This window comes from Eriocheir sinensis, chromosome 16 (assembly GCF_024679095.1).
Source record: "Eriocheir sinensis breed Jianghai 21 chromosome 16, ASM2467909v1, whole genome shotgun sequence".
NCBI lineage: Eukaryota > Metazoa > Arthropoda > Malacostraca > Decapoda > Varunidae > Eriocheir > Eriocheir sinensis.
In genome coordinates, this window is record NC_066524.1 from 7107574 (window position 1) to 7114272 (window position 6699).

Sequence of the window (6699 nt, forward strand, 5' to 3'; positions counted from 1 at the left end):
TCTCGAAGTTTACAAGGCTCAGGGGCAGCCCCACTAACTTCCGAATAATACTTGCAGTCCAACATCAGGACATCATCATACTGTCTATCATCAGTGAAAATACAAAGATTGGAGACTTGGCATATGTGTTGATATGACAAACCCATTAACATTAAGAATGGCTGGAAATCATTATTATTACCCTCTCCCCCTCCCCGTCTCGTCCCCACGGTCCCCGTGGGTTTACTTGACTGATTATCAGAGAGCGAATTTCGTAAGACTCCGATCAATTCTAAATAATTCTGACTGGACTGAATTCTCGGCGGAAACAGATACCGATAAATCTTGGGGGGCCTTCACCACAATATTGAGCAATGCCATGAGCATATGCGTACCCTATCGTAACAGACGTTCAGCTTTTAAGAAGAAACCCAAATGATGGAATAACGAAATTCAAAATAGCCTATCTCTTAAAAAAACGCGTATACAGTAGATACATATCAAATCAAAGTGAGGCTGACAAACTAGAGTTGGACAGAATTCGCCGCGAAACCAAGAAATTAATAAAACGAAGCAAGAAAAATCTTGAAGAATATATAGCGGAAACAAGTAAATCTAATCCTAAAGAATTTTTTAGCTATGTAAATAATAAAAAGTCACTCACTTGTGGTATCGGACCGCTTGCTAATGATAATGGTAACCACACGAACGATGAAAATGAAATGGCTACAATCCAAAATAACTTTTTCGCATCCGTATTTACCGACGAAGATTGTTTATCACTTCAACCGCCGGAGGTTAGAAGGACCGAAAAGATGTTAAGTGGCGTGCTCATCGTAGAAAGTGACATTTTACGCACAATTGAAAAGATTAAAGTAAGCAAAGCTCCTGGTTCAGACAAAATTACCCCTAGGGTCTTAAAAGAAATCAAGCATCAAATTTGTAAACCGCTCTCCATCATATTCAATAAATCTTTAACAGCTGGAAAAGTTCCGTCGGATTGGAAACTAGCAAATGTCACACCAATTTTCAAAAAGGGGGACAAGTCTAATCCAGGAAACTATCGACCAATTAGCCTGACATCGATTGTTTGTAAGTTAATGGAGACTATCATTCGCGACAATATGGTGAAATTCTTCGAAGAAAATAATATAATTCGCAACATACCTTCCGTAGTAAACGTTCGTGTTTAACTAACCTACTTGATTTTTTTTCATTATATTTTTGAGGTGTTCAATGACAGCAGATCAGTAGATATCATATATCTGGATTTTCAAAAGGCATTTGATAAGGTCCCCCACCAACGATTGCTCAGCAAACTATTGGCGCACGGTATCTCGGGTAACATTCACAATTGGCTTGTGGACTGGCTCTGAGCAGAAACAGAGAGTAGTTCTAAACGGTGTTACATCTAACTGGCTCGATGTCAGAAGCGGCGTACCTCAAGGATCAGTGCTTGGCCCCATGCTCTTCTTAATTTATGTTAATGATATCGATGATGAGCTCATTTGCAAAGTATCAAAATTTGCTGATGACACAAAAATTGCTAGTAAAGTAACTGCAACACTCTACGAAGAAGCTTTACAATCAGATCTAGATCGACTTGCACGTTGGGACAATCAATAGCAAATGAAATTTAACGTTGACAAATGTAGTGTTGCACATCGGAAAACTTAAATCGCGTTCGGTACGTAATGAATGGCCAACAACTTCCTGCAGTAAGTAAAGAAAAGGATCTTGGAATCACTATATCAAGCGATTTAAAGCCCGGTCAGCATTGTTCAGAGGTAGTTAAAACTGCAAACAAATTGGTTGGCTTCATCGGACGAATCTTTAATAATAAATCCGAAAAAGTAATATTAAAACTGTATATCGTTGGTTCGACCCCGTCTAAAGTACTGTGTACAGTTTTGGTCTCCCTATTTCAGAGAAGACAGAAAAGTTGGAACGGGTTCAACGAAGAGTAACAAAGATGATTCCTAAGTTGAGAAATTTGTCATATGAACAAAGGCTTAAAGAAGTAAATTTATTCAGACTATCAAAACGAAGAATGCGAGGCGATCTAATAGAAGTGTTTAAAATGTTTAAAGGATTCTGTGATATTAATGCGGAAGATTACTTTACAATTCCTTAACTTAAAATCTCAACTGGAAACTTCATATCTCATCTCTTACTAAATCAGCTTCCTCGAGGTTGGGCGTTCTGTACCGTCTCCGCCAGTTCTTCTCTCCTGCACAGTTGCTGTTCATATACAGGGGCCTTGTCCGCCCTCGTATGGAGTATGCATCTCATGTGTGGGGGGGCTCCACTCACACAGCTCTTCTGGACAGAGTGGAGGCTAAGGCTCTTCGTCTCATCAGCTCTCCTCCTCATACTGATAGTCTTCTACCTCTTAAATTCCGCCGCAATGTTGCCTCTCTTTCTATCTTCTATCGATATTTCCACGCTGACTGTTCTTCTGAACTTGCTAACTGCATGCCTCCCCCCCACCCGCGGCCCCGCTGCACTCGACTTTCTACTCATGCTCATCCCTATACTGTCCAAACCCCTTATGCAAGAGTTAACCAGCATCTTCACTCTTTCATCCCTCACGCTGGTAAACTCTGGAACAACCTTCCTTCATCTGTATTTCCTCCTGCCTACGACTTGAACTCTTTCAAGAGGAGGGTATCAGGACACCTCTCCTCCCGTATTTGATCTTCCTTTCGGCCATCTCTTTTGTTTCTTTTTTAGGAGCAGCGTGTAGCGGGCTTTTTTTTTTATTATTGTTTTCTTTTTTTGTGTGCCCTTGAGCTGCCTCCTTTGTTGTAAAAAAAAAAAAATAAATAAATAAAAATTGATCGATCAAATATAACAAGAAGAAATCACAATTTGAAGATAAGTGGTAAAAGATTCTCATCGCACGAAGCTAAACACTTCTTCAATCGAGTTGTTAATGTCTGGAACTCTCTACCCTGTGATGTCGTTGATAGTACAACAGTTACGGTCTTCAAGAATAGATTAGACAAGTATTTTGAATCCAACCAGCAACTAAAATATTACTCATTGTCGTAATAACGTTAAGTTATTTCGAATACTGGTGTCCTTGTCCGCTTTTATCGCCCGGTTAGTGGTAGCAGTAATGATAGTTCTTTCCTCTTTCCTACATAATTTCCATGCAGGTTTTCCATGCTGCATGGTTCTTTTTCCTTTCCTGCTAGCTTTTGCTGGAGGGATGGGGGGTGGGGAGGAGCCTTCGCCTTTGCTGTCCTTCATCTTCCACCTTTGATTAGATAGTTAGTGTAGCTTGTCACAAACAGCCTCGTAAGGACCAGCAGGTCTGCTGTTGTTTGTTCTTCCTTTGTGTTCCTTTGTGTTACTTTGTGACTCCCGATCGAGGCTCCCATGACGCCGTGACGATCACTCCCGTCCGCTGTTTCGATAAAAGTCACTTATGACTTGGTATAAGTGACTTTGGTTTCAACAGGACACCGCGACTGCCATTACGCCACTCGTATACAAGGCTCAAAATCACTTAATACTTGTGCTTGAGTTTCAGAAAGTATAATGTTTTTTTCTTTTACTTTTTTTCTTTGTAAATTATTTTATATTTTTTTATCATTTTAGGATATTCTTCAAGCAAAACTTCAAATTGTACCGTTGACAAGGAAAATTGTACCGTTCTATGCAAATCGTACCAAAAATGGCTTTATTTTGGAATGTAGGACCACAGTACCATTAGCTTCAACACCAGGTTGTTACAAATCGGTAGCAAGGGGGAGGCGGGAGAGTGTGTGATGGGCGGGGACTACGAGAGTAACGATGGTAGATCATCCGTCCTGCTGCCTGGCCTTGATGAGGGTGAGTACCGGGAGTCAGGCCGGGCTGGGGATGTGACTGGGCTGGTGTGGAATGACCCTACCCGGGGTGAGAATGGTATGTTTGGCATCTGCACCAGAGACCGTCAGGATGGTGTTGGGTCTCTTGTCTTCGGTGAGGTGGTGGACGGACTGCACGTGGCGGCCGTGGTGACTGTGGAGGACTGTGGCGTGGTGTTGTGAGGGTAATGGCCTACACCATTACACCGACGATACGAACTTGATTATTTTGAATGTTTTGATGCTATCCTTGTGTCATTCATGTTTATATATATATATATATATATATATATATATATATATATATATATATATATATATATATATATATATATATATATATATATATTGATCGTTTCATAAACATTTGATATAATGTCTTCATTCCTCGCTGCATTTTTGTAACGTCCGGGGTGATATTTTTTGCATTACATAAACATTTTATATAATGACTCGATTTCACCCTGCATTCCTGTGCTCTGCTGTGCTGTGTAGGAAGTCTCTCTCTCTCTCTCTCTCTCTCTCTCTCTCTCTCTCTCTCTCTCTCTGTGTGTGTGTCCATCGTAACATCAACTGTAATAATAATAATAATAATAATAATAATAATAATAATAATAATAATAATAATAATATGCACCCTGATGTTAACCCCCAAAATATTCTTATTAGTCTTCTTCTTATTATTATTATTATTATCATAGTGCTACTGTTTTTATAGCATCAGTATTTTGTTAATTAAAATTTATAATAATATTGTCTTCATTGTAAGGGTTGCTGTTAACTACTGTTTATTACTGTTTTATTTTACTTTTTTATTTATTTTATAGCGGGTGGCGTACAGTCACACGCTCTGTCGCGGATGTTAACAGCGCGTCAGATGCGTACCAGAACAAACATGTGATTAGTTAATTTCACAAATATTCAATAAAAGGCCAATAAATGTCAAATATGAAACACTCTCTCTCTCTCTTCCTAATATATAGAATTAACTGTAACGGAGGAAGGGAATGGGAGGGAGGGAAAGTGGATTTACATAGATTTACATAGAAAATCAGACCACACAGACCCCATGGTCCAGACTTTGTGGTCTGTCCTTAAACCTAAGTGATTTTACATTAATCAGAAGACTCCAAAACGTTGCATTTCTACTCTAGTTGATATTACGTTGAAGGAAGTGACGGTCGAGCTTATTTTTGAAGGAGTCAATCGTGTTGCACTGGTCCACTGATGGTGGAAGCTTATTCCATTCTCGCACTACAACGTTGGTGAAGAAAAATTTGGTGCAGTCTGAATTTACTTGTCTACATCTGAGTTTTACGCCATTGTTCCTCGTGCGCAAAGTGTCATCGATCAGAAACAATGTTGATCTGTCTACATTCGTGAAACCATTAAGTATTTTAAAACATTCGATCAGTTTTCCTCGGAGGCGACGTTTCTTAAGAGAGAACATGTTAAGGGTAGAAAGCCTTTCTTCGTAGGATTTGTTGCGCAAGGAAGGGATGATTTTCGTTGCTCGACGCTGAACACCTAATTTACCAATATCCTTTGCATGGTGGGGAGACCAAAACTGTACCGCATATTCCAAGTAGGGTCTGACTAAACTATTGTAGAGCGGGAGTATTACATCTTTATTCTTGAATAAAAAGTTTCTTTTAATGAAGCCCAACATTCTGTTCGCTTTATTTGCTGCATCGATGCATTGCTGTGAGAATTTGAGGTTTGACGCGATTTTGACCCCCAAGTCCTTGACGCATTGAACGCTTTTGAGTTTAACGCCGCGCATTTCGTAATCGAACTTCTTATTCCTCGTTCCAACTTGAAGGACCTGGCACTTGTCTACGTTAAAGGGCATCTCCCATCTATCCGACCAAGCTGAAATTTTGTGCAAATCTTCTTGGAGGCTTTGCCTGTCTTCGTCAGTGAGAACCGAGTTGCCAATCTTTGTGTCGTCTGCAAATTTACTAATGCGGTTATTGAGTCCAACATCCACGTCGTTGATGTATATAATGAAGAGCACTGGGCCAAGAACCGAGCCCTGAGGGACGCCACTAATGACCGGCGCCCACTCTGAGTTAAATCCGTCAATCACTACTCTTTGTTGTCTGTTGCTCAACCAATTCGCGATCCATTGGTTTACTTGACCGTCAATACCTATTTGCTTTAATTTGTAAAGTAATTTATGATGCGGGACTTTATCAAACGCTTCCTGGAAATCAAGATAGACTACGTCCAGTGATTTGGTTACGTCATAAACAGTGAAGAGGTCGTTATAAAAGGTTAATAGGTTTGATAGGCAGGATCTTTTGTTTCGGAAGCCATGTTGTGAGTCCCCAATTAATGAGTGGCTTTCAAGGTAACTCACAATTTTGTCTCTAATTATGCTCTCAAGTAGCTTACCTACAACCGAAGTTAGACTAATGGGCCTGTAATTACCTGGTACTTTTTTGTCTCCTTTCTTAAAAATCGGTGTCACGTTAGCCTTTTTCCAATCTGAAGGGACGATGCCTTGTCGCAAGGACATATTGAATACGGTTGTGAGGGAGGAGAGTATTTCACACTTTGTTTCTTTCAGCAGAGTTGGATATACTTTGTCAGGTCCAGGACTTTTATTTGTTTTAAGTGATTTGAGGGCTTTGAGGACTTCATCGGGTTTTATTTCAAAGTTAGACAATGCATGCTCGGGATTTACATTAGTACTGGTGTTGTTGGTGGTGGTGGGAGGACTGTTATTAATAAACAACGAGGAAAAGTAATTGTTTAATAGGTTTGCAACGTGTTGGCTGTCAGTCACTAGTGCACCGTCGCTGTTTGTTAAAGGTCCAATTCCACTTCTGATCGCCTTTCTGTTGTTTATGTAACTGAA